This window comes from Semicossyphus pulcher, unplaced genomic scaffold (genome assembly GCF_022749685.1).
Source record: "Semicossyphus pulcher isolate SPU_LCO1_2020_fin unplaced genomic scaffold, fSemPul1.0.p SCAF_22, whole genome shotgun sequence".
NCBI classification, from domain to species: domain Eukaryota; kingdom Metazoa; phylum Chordata; class Actinopteri; order Labriformes; family Labridae; genus Semicossyphus; species Semicossyphus pulcher.
In genome coordinates, this window is record NW_027211696.1 from 6240545 (window position 1) to 6263953 (window position 23409).

Here is a 23409-nt window from a genome sequence, read left to right on the forward strand (position 1 = left end):
GACACACAAAACATGAACAGACACACATTCCCACACAGTCAAACACGCTCAGTCTTCAGCTCAGCAGGGGTGTGAACCAACCTCTCTGCTTCAGGGCTTGTCTTGTTTTCTGGCTGATTGAGCGTCTCTGTAAACAATGAGCCACCAACACCGAGCGAAACATCGAGCGCACAGAGAAATACAGACAGAAAGATAAGAATGGATTCAGTTATTCCTTTCACTCACCTCCCTCTTTCCTCCTATCTATCTATCCGCCGTCTTCTTCTTCAGCCTCTACCAGCCACCGTTTCTCTGTGTGTGGTTACGGCGTCACAGCAGGCAGGGATCAGCACCTGAGGAGACAAAAGGTCTAAGGTCAGTTGACATCAGTGCAACAACATTTAAGGATCGTGTTCAACTTGACTTAAACCACACACTGACTAGATGATATTACAGGGAGAGTAAAAACATCAAAAATAGTTTCCTTGTGCACAAGTACAAACATCTATCTTTATGATTTTTTTTAGGACAAGACAGAGAGAGAGAAAGGGAAGAGAGAGCTTAGCAGACAGTGAAAGATGAGAGGCTAACGATTAAAATGTCCATTAGGCACTCCGGCAAGTGCATCTTTAATCTCTGAGCGATAAGAGTAATTATTAAAGTATGCCTGAGTCACTTATGCACACAGAAGACCCTCATTGTTACATTGCTTTCTTTTTCTTTCCTGCTTATAGCCCAAAAAGGGCAGTGGAGAATTGGTGAGGACAGAGGGGACAGGGCCTAAGGAACCTAAGGAGGGATTAAACCAACACTCAGTAACCAGGGAGTTGAGACAGAGAAAGCCCTCCCTTCCCATTGGCCAATGTGATGTTAGATTAATACATGCATCACATTTGTTTTTATGCAAACAGATTAGGGAGAAATAGCTTGAGACATTTAAAATGTATGACAGATTTTTCGGAGAATGTTTGTTTGACTTTGAGAAAATCTGCGTATTAGCTTGTCCCCTAAACTCTTCTAAGATAGACACTTTCCAAAGCTTGTATAAAGTTCTGCTGACTGATGCTTAATGCTCCCGGCATGGCAATCCATCATCTTTCAATGCTAGCTTACTTGGAAAATGGCTTGCTTTACTGGCTAGCAAGTGAGTTAAAATTAATTCACCATATTGACATGTCGGCCATTTTCCTTTGTTGTCATGCTCAGGGCAGGAAGCTAAAATGCTTTTGATAATGTACCGCTGGGTTTCTTGTTGTAAGTGGTATAAATGTAGGGAATCTCATTATCATTTCACTGCTTCTAAATTGATCAGCAACTCAGGCCGTATTCTAAGATAAAACAACTTAATTGTTAACTATTTAGCTAGCATTTGACAACAGCTAATGTTAGCATTCAACCACTTCCTAGCAATTACGTTTGCTAGGAAGTAAATACATAATTTACGGCTTCCCTATTGTATAGTGTAAAACTACCAAACAGTGATATAAGTTTTAGGTAGCTAAATGCTAACATTAGCAGCTGTCTGAGAGCAGCATGTTTTAACTTGAAATATTGCCTGATTTCCCTTCACATTTTTTACTTTTCAGTGTAAGATATTCTACACTAATATATAATAAACAGCTTGGAACACAGCAACTGTTAATTTTAACAGCTTTTGAGCTTCCCACCCTTAGTATGACGACAGAGGAAAATAGGCGGCGCATGAATATGGTTAACTGTGACTAAAGTTTGACACAGAACCATTATGTAGTAAGAACCTGTAGCATTTCACATTTAAACTACCTTGTTCAACACGACTTATCAATAAGAAAGATGTTTTAACATTTAAATGTAAGATTTCACTATATTACTTCTTCAGACGGCATTAGCTGACAGTACTTGGGTTACGCGTAGCCCCTCCCTCACACGTGCGAATCCACATGCACTGAACTGTCGCTCCAAAGTTGTAGAAAACATGGCTGCTCTAGGATCAGTCATTCGGCCTGACATGTACGAGCCAGAATCACCAGGAGGTATCTGAGCGGTAAGTTGAAATCTTGACAACGCCGTGACTACAAGCTAGTGCAAGAAGGCAGCCTGAGGTGAATGACGGTGAATGAGGAAGCAAGGTTCTACGTAGAAACCTGCAGCTGTTCGGCCCATTTCAGAGGCGACCTTTTTAAAAATGTCCTTCTGGAAAAACACGGAATAATGCAGTTTGAACAATAAACACCCAAAAATGTGAATCTCCTGCTAATTATGAGAATATCCATTTAAAAGATATGGACCCTTTGAAATACTTACAGTATTGCAACACTGTGAAACGTGGCCCCTGTACCCTGTTACATAACTTATTGCCAATTCTTGCCAATACAAAGCACTTTATAATAACCGCATAAAACACAAGATCCAGAGCTGCTACATAATCACACGCCCCACCCTGTGCGGCAAAGTGTGAGAGTGATGATCCTGAAAAACTGGAATACAACGGACAACAACAAACACTTATATGAGACGCAGCCAAGAAAATCAAAGCAGTGCAAATGTGAAGTATTTGCTTTGTGTTGTTTGGAGAAGCGGTTACACCTTGTATAATAGAGCATATCTGAGCTGGGTGTTGGTTGGTGAAAGGGATGTGGTGCCACCGCCCTGCAGGACAAACTGGTTCCGAGGCGCATTCTGATCAAAGGTCTGTGACACGCACACACACGCAAGCGCACACATCTGACATCTGTGTGGTACACACACCATCTTCATCTATAACTGAAAAAAGGAACTTTCAAACCTTTCCAAACAGTGAAAATAAATGCATCTTTTTTCTTAATATATTCTTACTCGTGTATGTTTTGTACTTATTTAGACGTATTTGATTATAATAATAAGAACATTCCTTTTATCACTCGGTTTTATAACACTTTTCATAGCTGGACGGCTTCCAAGATGTGACAAGACAGGGTAAGCATGAAATATTGAGCTCGGTAAGAGTAGAAGGTGACGTTTGTCTTATTTTGCTGGAAAACAGCAGACAGTATTTGAAAGCCTACACGTCAAACAAGGCTGCATTATTCAGCATTTTTTGTTTCAGACAGTGACTAAGAGCTGCAACTGGAGCAGTACACAAATATGGATCGTTAAATAGCTAAGCTAGAAGCTAAATATGAAATATAGCCTGTGTGCAGACAAACATATATCATTGTTTCTATGTCTTCTTCAGGTGTTAATGGAGACATGCAGTCAGATTATGGTCTCTGATTACAACGCGTGTTCTCTACAGAGAACTCGTGAGAAAGAAAAAATAAATCTTCAGTCGACAGCGTTATTCAATTTGTCAATCCTTCACATCTCATTTGTAATACATTACTGATGCTGGGAAATAAGAAGCAAGGTGTCAAAGTGAGAAGCAACAGTGCAATGGAGCGTCAACAAAGACATCATTTCATGCTGCAGTGGGTGCCATCAACAACACAAACTGTAATAAATGGAGCTTATTAGCGACGAATTGTCTGTGTGACTGATTATTAGTTCAAACAAGAAGCTGAGATAAATGTAACAAAAGAATTATGAACATATAGACGCACACACCAACACAGAAATCAAACACAAAAAGTGTAACAGGCCACCATGCTACAAAAAAATGTCCGGCCTATCCGGTGGGTCCGTCTGCTTTCTCCTGTCCCTCCATCTGGAAAGCTACCAAGGTCAGGGTTGTTGTTTTCTGCGCATATGCTGCATGAGACCCCCTCAACCTTGATAGTGAAAACACAACAATGCCCTCTCTAATGTCCTCCCAGCCATTCAGTCATTTCAGAAAAGTGAAGCACAAACACAAAACATAGGTACGCTTAGAGCAAAAAGGAACAGTAGTTATCTTAAGCTCTGAAAAAAAGGATAGTTACGTTTATAAGACTACAAAGTAGGGTTGGGGAAATGTCATTCAAATAATAATGTCAAGATGGCCAGAGCAAAACACTAGTAGTAAGGGACTTTAAATCAAAGTGGTACAACTCAACTTCAAAAAACCTGCCCCAAAAAGTTACGATTAAAAGTTACTTGTATAAAACAGTAAACATAAAATATACAGATGTAGAAAAATAAAGAGACCACAACAAACTGCAACAAACCACTTTTTCTCTGGTTGTACTATTTACAGGTTTGTGTAAAATAAACTTTTGTTTAATGGTATACAACATTTCTCCCTATTTCCAAATAAAATCTTCTCATTCAGGTTTTTTATTTGCAGAAACTGACAATCAGAATCAGTTTTATTGGCCAAATACGTCGACACACGTGGACAAGGAATTTGATTTACCATTACTCTCGATGTACAGACAAACAAATTGACATGCTACAGTTAAAACAAGGACAAGGACAAGGACAAGTTAGACAAAAATAGTAAAAAAGAAAAACTAAAGCTACTATATTATTTTTTTTAAAAGACACAACAACACGTATAGAGATGAGATGAGACAACAGACAATAGCGCACTGGTTAAGATTAGGGATAGACCGATTATCGGCGCCGATATTCGGCATTTTGACGCATATCGGCATCGGCCTTTTTTTTTTTTTAATCCGACGGCCGATAAGAGATCAATTTAAAACTGGGTTATTTTGGCTCTGATGCATATGCCTAAAGGCATTTAAACAAAGTTAAGTGTTGGAGTTTGTATTATTCAAAATTTTGACGCCAATATTTTCACTTTTACTGCAAATGAATATCGGCTTCAAATATCGGTTATTGGCCTCCTTGACTACTAATAATCGGTATCGGTATCGGCCCTGAAAAAACCATATCGGTCTATCTCTAGTTAAAATAACCAAAAGACGCAAAAAAAGATGTTTTTCAAACCTCGAATAAAGCAAAGAAAAAGTTCATTTTCATGTTTAAACGACAGAATACTTAGAAAGACTTCACAAATCAATATTTGGTGGAATAACACTCATTTTTAATTACAGCTTTCATGCATGTTGGCATGCTGGTGACATTTCGCCGCTGCTTTCAATGTGGTTCAGATCTGCATATTGAATTTGCCATGACATGTAGAGAGAGACGCTGATTTAGGGACAATTTGGAGTGGTCTCTTGAATTTTCCAGAGCTGTCTATGTTCAAAAAAAAAACAAAAAACACACACACAAAGGTAATTTTTACAGCCTGTGTAGTCAGCGTTCTGCTCAATTAATTTCATTAAAATGAGCCATGAGACGATTTTTAATTTTGTTGTGTTGCACAAACTTGTTTCCTCACAATACAATAAGAGGACAGTGTTTATTTTACTGTGTGTTGTTTCTAACACTACATTATGTTTGGTGCTGTTCTGAAAGGCAGGGAATTATTAAGTGTAGTGTATTAAAATGCAGCCATGGAGACTTTCTTAAACTTGGAGCTGAAGTGAGACTGACATGTCATGGGAGGCACATTAGCTGATCTCACTGTGACGTCGGTGTGTGTTCATTAAAAACATAACAGACCAGTTCATTTAACGCTCAATTTCTTTCACTATTCAATTTATTTTAATATTCGCACACTCAAACAGGCATTATGATGCGAGTGAGTATCTCTAACCTCATTCTCTATTTGAAAACATCACATGTAATCCTAATCCACATAATCTCCTGTATGAATCAGTGTCATTAGGGTGATGCTCCTGCATGCACGCTTACAATTTCTATGCATTTAATCGCATAAAAGGGGAATTTTCTGGATTAATTAAGTTCAAAGAAAAGTGTGGGTATACATGTGTGTGTGTGCGTGCACGTAAGCACAACCACAAACGCTGCACAGGAAGGCTGCACTACATACCGTAGGAAACGACTTCCTTTAACGGAACAAAGCCATCTCTTAACCTACAAATGCACAGCTTTGCACTGGCACACACGCATGACTGACACACACACACACGCATGACTGACACACACACACACACACACACACACACACACACACACACACGCATGACTGACACACACACACACGCATGACTGACACACACACACACACACACACGCATGACTGACACACACACACACACACACACACGCATGACTGACACACACACACACACACACACACACACGCATGACTGACACACACACACACACACACACACACACACACACAGGAGATAGATGAAGCCTTAAAATTGGTTCTCTGTTGCTGTAATACCTTGCTGTATAAGGCAGGTGGCCTATAGACCTCCCGCACTTAGCCTTGGCTTTGGAGGTCCAATCAGGAAACAACCAGAGGGTGAAGGTTTGAGATGGGCTGCGGCTGGTTGGAGAGTGAGTGGGTGAGGACAACATGAATATATGTGGGGGATTAAGAGCAGGATAAGAGAGGAATAAAATGCTCGTTAGCATCCGTTACAGGAGACAGAGCGAGAGGTATCGGGGAGTTTCCAGGTTCAGCTCGTTGTTCCTCATTCTTGCGGCCCAGGAAGCTTTGCTCTGCCTCCTTCCACTCCACAATAAAAGCAATTTAAGCTTATACAGATAGAGCCATTGCAGAGCAATTTACTGCCAAGTGTATTTCTTTATTCCCAGGAGCAAATGTTTGGGGGATATCAAATAGCCCTCTATTGTAAAAGAAATGATTTAATGACCTGTTCAAGTGAATCGCAATTTTAGAGTTTGAGAATAAGCCACTTATGGAGTCTGCTTCACGTACAAAATGAATGGGATTAAAATGATTACGCAGCTGCAGCGCAGGTTTGATGCAAGAAACATTAGAGAGTTTCTATGAGCAAACAAAAGGAAATATTTTGCTTTTATACCGGGTGTGAAACAAAAGCTCCGAACTCTCCGAAGGCTCAAACAAGCAATTAGAAGAAGACCGATTTTAATTTGGAGAGGAAGACAGTGTAATGCCTTTTCAGCATTGTATCTTTCCACTATTGAGGGTCCCTCTTCGGTTTGTTCTGCAAAAGGTGATAGATAATGGCATCTGAGCTGAGCAAGAATATGATGCAGCAACTTTCTGATTCGCAAAAATTGACCTTAATTCGCGCACAAAGTCTGCACAGTGTACAGACGCACATAAAGCCATTGGTTGCGATCAGGCGACTACAAAGACACCTCTGTTTCAAACGTCACTAAAGACCCCCCTATGTGATCCATACAGCTGCAGCTATCAGTGCTGGTTTGTGGGCTCACTTGTGGGTCCCTAAAATCACAAACTAGTCCACATTCAGCGCTAAACAGGGGATGAAATGTTCAAGGCTGATCCATTCTGCAGAACAACACCCCTATACACACACATAGGATCCTATAGAGAGTACACAAAGCCTTTGACACTAATGCAGAGTAGGTGGTGTGACTGAAACATCATGTATGGAACTGCAAATAAAAGCTGACATATCAAGGAAAGAGCATTTAAAAAAAATCTCCTAGAGACATTTGGATGCGTCCTATTTTGAAAATGTGCATTACATGTAATGTCTTTTTTTGCTGACAGCACACTAAAGCAGGGCGCTGTGCTACATGGTAAATGGTAAATGGACTGCACTTACGTAGGGCCTTTCTGCTCCTCCGAACACTTACAGAGGTTTTCACGACATGTCATTCAATGCATTCATACACCTTTTCACACACACGGACCGCAGGCACAGCTTGTAGAGCTTTTTGGGTTCAGTATCTCGCCAAAGGATACTTTGAACACTAATACTAAGAACAGTGGAGCAGCCGGGGATGGAAAGGCTGATGTTCAGGGCTACACAAGACGAGCCACGGCTGTCCAACGAGTAAATATTATATTATATTTTCCAAGTTGTAATAATAATAATAATAATATTTGACAGGTTGTTTTGTATCAATTGAAATTAAACTAATGAGGAAAAATAAAGTATCAGTATTTCTTTATAGTATAGTGTTTTATTTTCTAGAACTGAAGTACCGTAAAGTCCAGAATATAAGACGCAGTCTGTTTTTGGGGGTGTCCCAGAGAGAAGGAAGGTTTTATACAGCTATTTATTAATAATAACGTGTATAAGTTATTTCAAAACTATTTCAATTTATTGTCATTTGAAACACATTCAAAACACACACACATTACAGCCTACCATCTGTCATCGCCATGTCGAGATGTATCCTACTGGCTACTGGTGCTATAGCTAGCGGTAGCTGGCAGCCTAACGTTGATTGTTGTGAGGGTGGCGGCTGCAATGGCGATCATGGCGGTGCATGTACGTGACGAAGCGCTAGCAACAATCAAGTTAGTTTTCCTTGCTCAAAAAAAGCAAGGAAAACAGAACTGCGGCATATTGTAAATAAGAGACGTTGTGGCTTGGACCCGGAAACAGTTTAATAGAGATGTGACGTCACCACTTAACAGCCGAATAGCGTCATCGTCTGGGTAATATACCGTAACACAATAACATAGCCTACCTCTTTCTGGTATATAGGATGCAGCCCACTTTTCTGATGAAAAATATCTATTAAAAGTGCGTCTTATACACCAAGTTTTACGGTAATGAATTTCTAAAAGAGCCCAACCAATTTATCAATCAGCCGATATCGGCCTATCACAGATATATCAGTATCTCCTGAATGTTTCCAATATGATCCAATATAAAAACTTTTATTAACAACATATAATACTAAAAACAATGCCTGGGGGGAAATTTTCATTCCATAGTTTCCAGCGGAGCATGCTGCCACTGCATAGTTTACAACACTCTCAGCGCTGTCTGCAGCACATGAAGCAGAGCATCACAGCTGAGCAGATGCCACTAATAATGATTGAAAATGTATAATAATGATCAACATTCTTCAATAACTTTATAAGTAAAAGAAAGCAGCTTTCTGATTACCTTAAAATCAGTATAAGGATCAGTATCGGTATTAGTATCGGTGTCGATATCTGTATCAGTATCGGTATTATATCGGTCTCAAAAATCATATATCTGTCAGCTCGATTTTTAAATTTAAGAATGAAACAGCACAGCGGAACTTTTAACAATGGATGATGTCTTATAACAAATCTGTCAATGACACAACATCCACCTAAAATCAAAATATCAACATACGCCTTTCAGTGTAACATGTGGGCCTATATGGTCTATCTGATGTCACAACCATCCTGCAGCTGCTCTGTGTCTCCCCAGTGAAGTGTTTCATTTCATTCAATTAGGCATGCAAATGAGTATGCAGCTAATAGATGCAATTTACAGCCTTTTCGGGGGTTTATAGACCGTACTGCAGTGAGAAGGTGCTGTGCTAACCCAGATCTATCATATCAGCCTGACGACTGACAGATAGCTCCAACAGAACACGAGAAAGGCGGACAGACAGTAAGGGGAAGGAGCGAGAGAAGTCCTGACTTCTTGTGTTTCTCTCACCCACTCTTGTATCAACACACACACAAACGAGAAAGAGTGACTAAGTCTCGCCCTGGGCTTCGTACTGTAGCTCTTGACAAATCCAAGCCTCGTCCAATCGTTTTCCTTCTCTCTAGGTTGCCATAGCTACAGCCTGTCTTCTTGTCTGTACTTTGGGAAGGGTGCGACTTCACCACAGTGTCTGTGTGTGCGTGCATGTGTGTGTACGTGTGGCAACCCTGCCAGATGGGGTCTTAACACTTCCTTTCTGTCAACCTTACATTAACACTCCGACTGGAGGTCTGAGACGGGAAGGTGTGAGATAGCAGAGAGGTCTTCCCTCTTCCCTTTCAGTTCCAACACCATGTCTACACACAGACATTCATACACTAATACAACCATGCGAGGTGAATCAACTGAACATTCACACACTGATGGCAGTGCCTTTGGGAGCAACTTAGGATCCAGTATCTCGCCCCAAAGAGCATTCAACTTATAGACAGAAGGAATCTGGGAATCGAACCTCTAACCTTGCAATATGAGGACAACACGCTCTACCTCTGAGCCACAGCTACCCAAGGAGAGCTGGTGCGATCGGCTCCTGACACAAGAAAACGAATATGCACCTAACAATTTCTTAAGTAGACTTATTGTTTAAGTCATTAAAGTAATAATTCCAAACATTCTCAGGTATAACTGGGGCTGTGTATGATTTAGTCTTAAGACACCAAATGTTACTTAATTATTAACCTGTTTTAGGGGTATTAGCTGTAATACCACACCAAACTAGAGTTCTACTTTAAACAGTATAACAATGGAAAAATTGATGAACCGAGGATCTATCTGATTAAAGAATGATTAAACAAGATTATTAATCAGACCAGATGTTTTTGAGGTCCAGCGGTACAAACACATTGTTGTAACAAAAGAATGTTGAGGTCTGGCAGCCACACCTACTTAATAGCTTGTAAAATGCGCAGATTTATAAACCGAATGCATTTTGGTTTCAGACAATTTAAGACTTTTATCTAAGCACATTTAAGACATGAACATAAAATCTGGAAGATTGCAGCCTTTCCATTTTACTTTGGGCCCACAACGCCAGCATAAAGCCGCCACAGTGTTTTTACACGGCGCTCCAGAGTTGCGGAAGCAAATAGTGCGCGAGGTGTAAACAGAGTGTGCTCCAAATACATTTTGTTTCGCCTCTGTTACTACCTCCAATGCCGGCTCAGAGGCAGAAAGATTTCGCCCCATCGTTCCGCCTCGTGTGTTTTACATAGAAGACAGAACGTAACAGTGTACTGGCAGTGTAAAAGGGGCTTATGTCTATCTGATCTGCATATTTTACACAATACCTGAGTTTGCAACGTGTCCCTCGTTAATCCAAAATAAATTCAAAAAGCAGTTTTGGTTTTTTTTCACCAATAAATTGACACCAATTAATCTGACGGTAGCTAAAGACTAGTTTAGGCTTCATCTGATTCCATCAAAATGGTGTGAAGGCATGACCATTGTAACCAGGGCTCTATCCAATAGGTACAATTTCCGCATGCGTACTGAGAAAGCATGGCTTTCTTCCTATTAATTGCAATGATTTTTTGTTATTTCTGCGTTATATTCTGCAGCTGTACGACTGATATAAAAATACTAAATGTTTTTGCTCTTTTACGGTACTATTTAAAGATTATTTTTCGGCCATCTTTGCCTTTACTGACGGGATAGCTGAAGATAGACAGGAAGAGAGTGTGGGATGACATGCAACAAAGGGCCGAGGGCAGGTATTCATTAAAGCTACACATGATTAATCCTTTTATACTTGTTAGATAACCTCTACGTCTTTGAGCTGTACATTGATGATCCCTTTTATGATAAAACAATATGATAATCTGTGAGAAATAGTGATTTACTGTTAACCAAATTAAATCGTCAATCTGTGAGAGGAAATGATGCAAAGATTTTGGAAATTTCATTATGCCACCAAAATACATCGACAGAGTACGGCTCTGTTTTTCAGTCTGTCACGCGTCAGTGAAGATTGTGAGAGAATGAGTGTGTGTGCGCGTTTGGAGGAGAGAGAGAGAATATAAGAGCACCCCAAGAGATTGCCAGCTCCTTCTCCTACTTGTGTAAACAGCTGAGAAGTCAAGACTGAAAGAGATGGAAGAGTGTGTGTGTGTGTGTGTTTGTTTGCTATCAGGTAGATGACAAGAATGATATAAACACTTGAGGATCAACATATCAGTAAAACTCCCACCATCTGCCCGCCGGCAGCCCAACATAAACACATGTTCTCTTACTCTGCCATTTCTTTATCTCCCTGCATCGCTCCACTTTTCTCTCTGTTCTCGCTCTCTGCAGTCCTGCCATCCATCATCATTAGGAGGCCAATAGATGACCTGTCTACACCTGCAACCACTCCCGGTCCCTTTATTCTCTGGAGGAGGAGAGGAGAGGAGAGGAGGAGAGGAGAGGAGGAGTCAAGTGGAAGGGGTAGTATGAAGTTTTGGCTTTTAAGAATCTGTATAATTTAATAAAAGGAATAAGATGCAGATATTTTAATTAATGCAAAAGTAAGTTCCGACCAAGTAATCTGATTGGACAAGAGTGCTGATATAGAGTATATCACTGAGACTTTTCACTGTGTATCACTCCGCCTCAGCTAAGTGTTCTGAATACTGTTAATTAACATCCCAGCAGACCGTGTACGTCTACATTAATCAAGCTGGTACCTCTGAATCACACAGCAGACTCGTATTTCACTGGTTGGTGATAAATTAAAACATACAGATAAATGTACATGATAAAAACAGCTGATCTGTGGTAACCTGTAGACAGTGCAGAGTGTTTGGGTTGCTCGGCAACAAAAGTCCAGTTTCAGTTAAGCTGTGAAACTAGTTGAGTTGTTGGAGCAAAAAATAATCTGTTGTTGACTGTTACCGTTTACCAAAATTAGCTGGTTGTTTAAGGGTTGTATTAAAGCAATATCACACTCAAGGTCAGCCATAGTGCAGACATCTTGCACTCTTCTTCACGCTTGACGGAAAAGGCGTTGTACAAAAGGTCACGTGTCTGACCACCCACGTTTCTGAGCGCACCTGAATGCAGCATCCCCCTGAAACACGGCAGTGAGGGAGACATGCCCGGACTTGTTTACTGCACCTACTACGGAGACATCAGTGATCGCTGACAGACTCTTCTTATCGTGTGTGCGTCCATAAATACGCAAGTTAGTTTTGCACTGATGTTAATGTTACACTCTGTAAGCATCGGCTTTGGTTGCCAGTGTATTTTCAGCGTGTTTGATGTCGTCAAGTCCAGTAAAATGAAAATGTGAGCTAACTAGTTAGTTAAGCGCAGTGACAGTTGCTTAACTTCTATTCATTGGCTAAAGTTTCTGTGACTTTTTAGTCTGACTTTATTTGTATATTGTTGATAACTTTGCGTACACTCGCACCGAGTTAATGTTGTAGCATTAAGTCAAGCTTTTTTAGGGATTTATCGAGCATTTGGCAAAATTAAAGCGCTGTTTTATCGGCTGAAAATATCGGCCGATATGTCATTTTCAAGCCATAATCTGCAGATACTGATAACATGCCGATAATATCGTGCATCCCTCGTAAGGTGTGTGTATTTGCATTTGAATGCATATTCTGACACATTACTCTCTCTCTCTATCTGAGCATTAAGCACTCTGCACCAAGTCCCAAGTGTCTAATTAAAAAATTGTCTTCAGCCATCTTTAAGATTTGTTTTTAAACCATTTACAGCTTTATTATGATTTGCTTTTGTTTATGTGCATAATTGTCAGCGATTTAATTCAACTTATATTGACCAGCACAAAACAAAGTAAGAAATTGATGAACCTTTACATCCCTAAAAGAGAATAAGAAAAAAGCTTATAGAGACGGGTCCAGAAAAGAGGAGAAGCAGCACGTGATGGTGCCGGAGGAAAAGGATGGGAACAGCGAAGATGGAAGAGGAGGAGGAGAAGGAAGCGTGCGGATGAGCGGAGGACGAGCAGAGGACAAAGTATTGTCTCCTGTTAATATGTAAAAATAACTCTGCTGCTGCCTGGTGGAGGAGCTAACTGGGTCAGAGAATTCCCAGAGAGAGAGAGAGAGTAAGAGAGGGAGAGGTAACACATCGATTCAGTCTGTGGTATTGGTGAGAAGCAGGAGTCAGTCTCTCTCTCTCGGGTTGTTAGAGCTATCTGCGCACATCCATCCATCCATCCATCCATCCATCCATCCTGGATAGTCTGTCCTCCCCTCCCACATCTTCCCTGCATCTCTACCTCCTTTGTTTACTCTCTCATCCGTCTCTTCCTCTGCTAATAAACACATCCTCGCTTTTATCACCTCTCTCACCTTCTGCTCCTCTCTTTCAATGGTCACTTTTTTCCTCCGTCTTTCTAGCACATCCTGCAAAAAAATATGAATGGAACTTGGCTTGTAAGCCATGGCCACTTAACATATTAATAATACAGCGTGTAATTACGCTGCAGTTAAGCTGAGTGACTCATCTTGAACCTATTGTAAGGCTGGTGAAGTGACTGATAACCTCTTAGTCTGTTAGACATTACATTACATTCACTGCAATTGTTCAACACCTGGCTGCAGTGGTTAGTCGCCGCACAGGTAGAAGGTTCCCGGTTCGAATCCCAGTTCGGACAAAGAGGGCCTTTCTGTGTGGAGTCCAAAAACATGCTCGTTTTAAATTGCCTGTAAGTGTAAGCGCGAAAGGTTGTCTGTCCCTGTGATTGACAGGCGATCAGTCCGGGGTGTGACCCCGCCTCTCGCCCAATGACCAGCCTATCAGATGGATGCTGTGCAGCTTTTCCATAGTCTCTCTGTCACTGTTTCTAATCTATGGATAGTACACCAAATCAGTCGAGGTCTGCTGTGTTTGTGCGGTTTTTTTTTTTACTGTTTCCCTAAGTCAACACCGCAGCTTTAAGTGTAACCCATAAACCATACAGTGTGCAGCGTCAGCAATCCTGAGCAGTAATTAAAATCTTTATTGATGAAGAGCGCTGTGAGCATACTAACTATTTTTTTCAGCTGTATTTTAATGTTAGAAAAACAGAACACAATTTATACAGGAGGGCTCTTGCACTGTGGAGTTTCCCTGTTTTTGCGAAGGGTAAGCAATAATGCAGATGACGACTCGCTGAAGGTCAGAGTGCTGCAGAATAATTAAACTAACCTTTACCTCTTTGTTCATCCTTCTTGCTTTGGTTCTGCAAATTCATAATCTCCCTTGTTAAGTATATGTAGATTACCCAATCTTCGACATGAATCCGCTCATGCAAATGCTTCAATAGACCTGACTCTACTTAAAAATGATTAAGTAGTCCCTGGATTAACCTGCAGGGCTGGTCCGACGCGGGCCGGGCTGCGTCTTGGCTGACTGGGGGCAACAGAAATAGCTCGAGCTGACTACAGCATATGTAATGCACTGCAGCAGCTCCCCGGGGGTCCATGTTTTGCATCTAATCCACCGACTGTAGTTGTGTCTGGTCACAGGAACAGGGCTGTGCATGTCGGGGTGTACAAGAGACACGCTTATGGATTAAATAGCTCCTAATGCTGCATGGGTACACTGCAGCATTACAAGCGAGGTAAATGTAGTCCTAATGAACATAAAGGGTGATATTATCCCTGTCCTGGGAGGCCTTTAGTTAGACGAACACTGCACTACAGTGTAGCCGCAGCACTGTAGAGCTTTGACTGCATTTAAAGAGTCAGGGTCGCTGAGAGAAGCTCTGTGCAGCTCTGCTTCTGTGAGCCTTTTATGTGTTGCTGTGCTTGTAAGGGTACAATCATTTGAAAAGGAAAAACACTGGTAGAGTTCATAGCGAGTTTAAAGTGAAGAGTGTTGCAATGTCATTCTAAGCCATCACAGACAGATACAATTCAAGAACTTATTCAACCTTTTTTTTTTTATGTTGTGATTTCACTTTAATAAAGAGTACAGTGTACGCATTGAAACACTGTGAGCGAGGCTTAATTTGCACCTTTTCTAACCACATATGAAACAAACGTGCAACTGGGATGGGTAATGATTTCGGAATAATCGAATAGTCATTAATTTGTAAAAAATCGAAAAGTTTGAGCTCCTGTTATCTGTTTTTTTTCCATTGTTTTTACTGGTGCCTCATTGTAATGCGGTACTACCTCCAGACGGTGGCTGTAGTGCATCTAAAAGCTGTTTGCTAACTGCTATTAAATAACAAAAGAAGAAGAAAGCATTCATGCTAGGTGCCGGTTTTGTGTCGAATTCTGTTGCTGTGTTCGAAATGCCATACTATACTAGCAGTACGTACTGATTTGGCCAAAATGTAGCATGTAGTTTGCCAAAATGTAGTATGTAGTATTTAGCAGTATCTCAAAAGTACCCGGATGTCCTACTGATTTGGAAAGAAATCTCCAGTATGCATCGGACCAGTCTACCTCTCCTACCGTATCCCACAATGCAAAGCGCTGGAACGTCGCAGCGGTAGTTGAAATGACAGACAGCAGCAGCAGTCCAGCAGAAGGGGGCGCTATAGCTAAAGAAGCGGCGGCTATTGTTTACTTCCGGCTGGCATAGCATACTGCAAAATGAATTTGAAAAGCTCCTCCATACTACATACTACCGCTGAATGCAGTATGCATATAGTATGTAGTATATAGTATATACTATATAGTATATCATATACTATATAGTACACAGTACGGCATTTCGAACACAGCCATTGTGTCTGTCAAGATGTGTTTCCTGCCTAGCCCCGCCCCGTCCAAACGCCGAAGGCAGTGAGCAATCAAGAGAAACTCGCCCACGAGACGCCAAGGCTCAAAACTAATTTGTTTTAAACGATTTGTATCTGTAGAATGTTGAATTCTTGAAGTGAACGGCAAACGTCATGACTGTCTAGTTATATATTAGAAAACAGGGTAACAGAACTTTTGTTTGCTGCGTTTTTGAATGCCTTTGAAAACACAATCATAAATAACTGTTGAAGAAGTTACTGTTGAAAACCCAAAATAAATACTGTTATTTCTAACAATAAATAATATTATAGGCCGATCTGTCTGAGAGTTTTCATCTGGAATATAGTAGACTTATGGAAGAAATGTGTGCTCACTCACACATCACACAGCCTAACACATGGGTACTTTATTTTATGTTTATTAAATCACCCTTGGGTATTTTACAGCAAATTACATTCAATAAACTTGGGGATATCTTCGCCATAGAAGCTCCGCTTTACGAGCACGGCATCTCGTGGGCGAGCTTTTCTTGATTGCGCGCCGCCTTCGCCGTTCGGACGGGGGCGGGGCTAGGGGGGGGAAACACATCTCGACAGACACACTGAGTTCGACTGCAGCCGGCAAAGAGTTCTGTGAGGAAGTCCTTCGGGAAAATAAACGAAAGTGAGTGCAGAACTAGCACACCATAAATCTACAATAAGTATGCAAACAAACAAACAAATAGAGTTGTGAAAAAGTCAATCCTCTGCTGCAACTGCTGATATGATGATGTTTCTTTGTCCTTTCAACACCTGCAGAATTAGCAGTTGATTTAAAGGGAAACAATGTAGCAAACTGCTGCTGTATGACAGACAACACTTTTGTGCATTGTTCTGAATCTACTACCTGAAAGGTTTAAAGTCCATAAGCCTTAAAACAGTAAAGACCTTTTATGACCTGAAGCCGTCCATCTTTACTGAGACTTTGCTCCTCAAGAAACATGGAGCTCCAGCAATTCAACTGAAAGCACCAGCCCTGACATACGTACACCAACAGACCTGTGTGTTTTGCATTTATGTGGAATAAATGAGCAAATAGACACAGATTAGTGTACATGCTAGCATACACATAATCCAGAGGTGAAGTCAGAAGTCTGACGAGAGCTGGCGAGAGTAAAGAAAGTCTGATTCAGTCAGCAGGCCTGTAAAGCCCATGTAGTTTTAAAAGCGCCTACATTACACATGAGCCATTATGGTTGACGTTTTTAAGGAAATTAAACAGGAAGTTTCAATTTGGCGTGCATTCGTGGTACCATATAAATCCTCATTTAACTACACAACATGCATCAATTTGTTCTGCTGCATGGTTATTAATGTAACCAGCCAATGAAGCGATGGTTGTACAGAAGCAGGTATGGCAGCAAGCAGTCAGGCACAATATGATGACGATGTGAGCACCGGGAACGGGTGGGGTACCACGATTATTATTCCACTATAGACGTTTGATCCGCTTACATCAAAACAGACAGCACAGTTGGCTTAAAAGTAGTTCCGCTTATTAAAAGGAGATTAGCAAAAAGGTCACGTCTTAGGATGAATGTGATCAAATTAACATGAATAATGAAGAGTGATGAGTTATTGATGCAACTATACCTTTAGCTTTGATTTACAAAAGAACTAATCCTGTACGTCCCTCCTCCAAATGTCAGGATTGGAAACAGGATACATACGCATAAAACGTAACAGTAAAGCAACATACTTTAAAGATCCATGTCAAATAAAAGCATTCTGTCCTTAAATGACTGCTTGGTGAAGCTTGGCCGAGTCGTGCTGCACTGTAAAAGAAATATGCTGAACCTTATCTCACTAATATTGATTAACAGTGTTGGCGTTAAACCAGGATCCTTGAAAAAGGGCTGCAGGAAAAATATCCAGTATCCTCGCTGAGACGGGACGAACACGGCCCACGCCTGCTAATTCAATGCGTCTGAGCTGATCTCTCTTTCATGCACCTTTAATTCGATTTAGAAACAACTCGCCTCTTAAGCTGGCTCCTTGTTTGGGTTGGTCCATTAAGGTTCTCAAGAACCCTCTTTGGCATTCTGCAACAGACAGGTCTCACAGGAGATGTCTTCCCCTCGTCTGATGGGATCTACGAGTGAAAGGAAATTTCCACACTGGATATTTGTTTTGTTTTTTCCTGATAAGACCTGAAAGTTGCTTTCTTTCTTTCTTTTTGCAGTCTACATCTTTTTATCATTGTTTAGTGACTTTAAGTAACAGACTGTCGACCCTACAAACCACGCCCCCTAAAAACCACGCCCGTTATCATAATTTGTCAGCAATAAAAGAAGTCTGAATTTATTTATACAACATTTAAAGACTTCACAACATTGGATCTTTAAGTTCCAAACTTCCAGTGTTTTTAAATCTGGGTCCTATTTTTACTCATTTAGGAGCTAACTTACTAAAAAACAGCAAAAAGGCCTGTAATATCCACAAAGTAATCCTTGGGGGCAAATCTATTCAAAGTACCTCCAACACAGGGCTGATCGTTTTGTCTCCAACAGGCTGACATTGCTATTTGAAGTGTCAGAACACATGATAGGGACGGACAAGACCCCTTTTCTTCGACCAGAAACAGCGTTACAGTTCTCATTTCAAAGCCACCAGACTCCATTGAAAAAAGCACTAATTTAACGTTTTACAGCAAAGGAGTTGATGCCCTACCGCCGCCTTTACCAGTTAGTTTTTTTTGGTGTTTTTGTGCGACTTTGGTGTTTGAAACAGATCAGACAGACGCACATTTTAGATACACACACACAGAAAAACAACCAATCAAGACAGCGGTAGAGAGCCAACCCCTTTGTTCTGGGAGGAAAATTGTCTGTTTCTGGACTGGTTTTTGGTGTGGGGAAAAAAAAATTCTTGACAAAAATGTCTTTATATATGTAGGGATCATTTCCATAATGTCGTTAGACACTTTGAATACTATAACAACAGGGGGTGGTACGGTCCTTAACACAGCAGCCGCAGGTTTGACTCCCACTCTCCCTCAGCCCTTTGCTGCACGTCATCCCCGACTCTCTTCTCCCCATATTTCCTGTATCTTCAGCTGTCCTATCCAATAAAGGCAAAATAGCCCAAAAAATATCTAAAAAATACTATAACAACGCAAAAAGGGTGCAGACAACAAACCATACTCGATCCTTCAACTTCCTTTACATTCATGCTGCAGCTGCAGGTGGATATACTGAGCGGATATGGAGGCGCATTCCATCGGAAATAAAAGCAGACACAAACTCCCACTTAACTTCAGCCTCCACCTGCATTGCTAGATATTATATTTTTCTTATTCATGCAAACAAACTTAACTTCCTGTTGTTTTCCTGTAAAAGAAAACATTGCTTATATATTAATTTTTGCTGTTGTTTTTGTTGCAAAGAGTTGTCCTCCTTGGGCAATTCCTACTCCCACCTGAATCCATTATCCATCCTAAAGCCACGCTCCAATAAATGCAGTTAAGTCGTATAAACAAAATGCTTTATTAAAAGTGGAGGAAGATTAAAATGAAATGCCCAAACAAACAAATGTAAAAAAGGAAAACTGAGGTCGTCTGTCCTTTCACTTGCAAAGGCAACATGTTTCAATAATGTCACTAAATATTGGATATCCAAAAACCCTACCGGCAAAATCAAGTAAGTGGTCCATAAATTATCATGAGTCGTACATTGGCACTGGTGCAAAAGTAGTCCTGGGTAGGATGGAGATGCAACGATAAAGGTCCGAGCCATTTGGAAAATAAGCCTGAAACTACAGCAGAGAGAATCAACATTGAAGCATTACAAAAGCACAGTATTTGCCTTTAATCAAGTTTAACACGGATCCAACACTGTGGATTAATATGACATGACAGCTAACCAACCAGCGAAACAGCAACTGTTATAATGCTTAACCAATGAAAAAGTTTGAGGTGGAGATATGTTTCTGATATCAAACAACTGGGGGGAAAGAAGCAATTTAAACCGAGGCAATCACTGCTCACTTCTCAATAAAATGGAGAATTTCAGCACCATGGAGAGCAAACATTCCCAGCCTAATATATTAGACAGCAGGGTCCTCTGGAGTACAACAGATCAGATCAAAGTGTTTAAAAGGAGCAAACAGAAGCCGAGCTGCTAAACGCACATCATTTTTAAAAGGCTAGTTTTTGCTCCAATGGTCCATGTTGTGTGTTAAAAAACATGTTACAACTCGCAGTATATCATTACATCACTCTTAAGATTTAAAAAAGATCTCTTCACACAGTCTGAGAGAAAGCCACACGGGGAAGATCGTTCTCCCTGCTTTGGTTTTCTCAGGATCAGATGACCCACTTTATGACATGTCTTATTGTAAACTCAGTAGCATATTATATGACTTCAGGGAGAGGAAGCTCCTTTTCTCACACACAGCAGCGTCAACAGATTGTAAAGCAAAGCCAGACATATTTCTCTTTGATAAAAGGGCATGAGTCACTATCACGGGTCTTTGTGTTGTTATCTTTCCCCATTTGCTGCTCATTCGAGCTGCAGCTCCAAATCATATCAGCCCCGTTTAGCAGCTCTATGGCTGCTTTCTTAGATTTAATTTTAAATTTATGGCGGGCTATAAAAAGGCCCCGAGCGACATATAAGACCACTTTTTTTCACTAATGAGCAGAGGAAGAGTTCGGTCCTCTGCTTGTTCCACAGAGTGAGACGAGGTGACTGAGCTCTCAAGGCTTTGCAACTTGCTGCAAGAGGATTTCATGCTACCAGGGTCCAGACGTATCCGTGCAGTGTGTCCGCTGAGAGCGGGAACAGAAGGGGGGGATGCAGGGACATTTGCAGACACTGTTCAGCCTTCTTTAGGTGTCATGTGTGAAGGAAGGTGCACAATCGGTAACCACAATGTCATGCCCACACTCACTCAGCCTGAAAATAAGTACTGCAAAGGGTCCATGTCACTGCCAGTCTGATGGTGGCAAAGAGCTGTCCATCCTTACTCCCAAGCTGTCAAACACAACAGCTCGCTAATTGGCCCAACGCTTCAAAATATGAAGCTGTAGGCATCATGTCTGGATGCTGTCCTTCAGTGTACTGTTTTAGTGTGCCAGCGAAGTCAGTTGACTTTTACTAAGTTGCCTTCTTTATAAGTTTTGTTACTTTTATTACGTAAGGTACGCTTGTATATGTCAAATATGAGCTTTCTTTATATAAAGTGTAAAGTTAAGTATGTAGCTAGCATATGGACATTAGCACTTTTTTTTAATTCAAACTACGACCTCTTCCCTAAACCTAACAGTCGTTTTGGTGCCTAAAAATAGACATAGTTTGGGTTAAAATATTTACCTAACTTTACATTACAAAAGCCCCATATATGATGAATACTAGAGACCGTATATTATATAATAAAAGTAACCTAACTTAAAATAAGTCAAAGTAAAACAAAGTCATTGACTTCTTTGACTGTTACGTTGACTTACTTTTAGTTACTTACTTTATTATGTAATGTACGTACGCTTCGTCTAATATGAGGCTTTCGTTATGTAAAGTATGTCAAGTACGTACTTTACGAAACAAAGCGCCAGATTTGACGTATACTAGCGTACATTCATTAATTAAAGTATACTGATGCACACTAGCATACGTACATTACATAATAAAAGTAACATAATTAAAAATAAGTCAATGTAACAAACAGTCGATGTTGACTTCTTTTACTTCGCTGACTTCTTTTTAAGTTCAAGACTTTTGTAGGGATGCTAGTATATGTAAAATATAGGGATTTCTTTACATAAAGTAAGTCAAGTATGTAACTAGCATATAAGCTCTTTTTTAAACGTAAACCACAATCTTTTTCCTGAACCTAACCAAGTAGTTTTGGTGCCTAAAAATAGGCAACATTTGGGTTTAAATATGTGCTTTAATGCTAGTTAAATACTTCATTTACTTTGTTTAACGAAAGCCCCATATTTGTTGTAGGCTATGCTAGCGTACGTACATTACATAATACAAGTAACATAACGTAAAATAAGTCAGCGTAACAGTGAATGTTGACTTATCACACTAAGATGACTTCTTTTAACTTTTGTTATTTTTAGCTTAATATGTAGCGTAATGTATATATGCTTGTATAGCCAAATTTTTGGGGGCTTTCCTTACGTAAAGGAAGTCAAGTATGTAACTAGCATATAAGCACTTATATGAATGTAAAACATGATATTTTTCCTGAACATAATCAAGTAGTTTTGGTGCCTAAAAATTCATATCAATATATATTCATATATTCAATCATATTTTGGGTTTAAATATGTGTTAACATGCTAGTTACATACTTATGTGATGCACTAGCGAACGTATATTATACAACAGAAGTAAGTAACTTAAAAGAAGTCAACTAAGTAAAAGACGTATTTGGAAAGCCAAACTGCACGTTGCACTTTTATTATTGCTAACTTGACCACAGAGTTCTGCATCAGGCCAAACTGATGCTAGAGGGCTACCTAGGTCGCTTAGGGTCACTGAACAAGCCGATGTATCTGAGGAGCTGAGAGTGAGAGCGGCTGCATGGAGCCCGATGTCTGTATGCTGAATTAGAAATCTTTATAGTAGATGCTACAAATCAGTAACATCTGCAGGCCAAGTAAGTTTCTAATCACAGGTGCACCCTGCATGTTCCAACAGAGTTGCTCTGTGTTTTGGTCTGGAGACGGAGACGGTTTGGAGAGAGCTGTGCAGGAGCTGTCTGACGGCAGCTCTAATGAGCTCGGGATGAAAAGCCGGAGAGGTGGACCACCGTTTCTCTTTTCCAATCGAGAAGGGTCATCGCACTGCAGCCATTATATACACCTCACACAAGCTATTGTAAGTGTGCTTTACAGTGTTCTTAAAGATACCACTTACAGAGCGATTTTCTCAATAAAATCTCATTTTATTATTTATATGTTAAGTCGTGTGTTTATGTGACTCTTACTCTCCCCGCCTACACAAAAAAACACAGCTGAATATCTGAGACACTTCCAGCAGAGCGTTGTTGAAAGTTATAACACAGACATCTGTGAAAGAAAATAATCTGCATCAGAAATAAGTCGACTAATATATAAATCACTGAAATACAATCTGAATAAAATATGAAGCCATATTAAGAAGTTATTTAAATCTGAACGTAATTGCATTTTCACACATTTGAACACTTGCTCTCCTGTCCTCCCTTTCCTCCGTCTTACCTACACACACACACGCACAGATGTCACACACACTTTGCACATGGCAGCTGGCTGAGTGGTGGCTGACTGTGCGTACGCAGCTCACTCTGATGTGTGTGCTGGAGTGAGACGATGATGTGGCTCCAAAAGATCTCAGGAGAAATATGGTGACGCTTCTC

The 23409-nt window shown here is 40.5% G+C and overlaps 1 protein-coding gene across 1 annotated transcript in view; it reads right to left on the reverse strand.

Annotated features, from left to right (window-relative positions):
• Window positions 1-23409, reverse strand: part of strbp (spermatid perinuclear RNA binding protein) — an 86165-nt gene that overhangs the window by 53750 nt on the left and 9006 nt on the right. Inside the window, exon 2 of the mRNA XM_069673442.1 lies at window positions 226-332. The gene's annotated coding sequence lies outside the window, so the exon portion shown is untranslated. The remainder of the gene's footprint in view (window positions 1-225; window positions 333-23409) is intronic.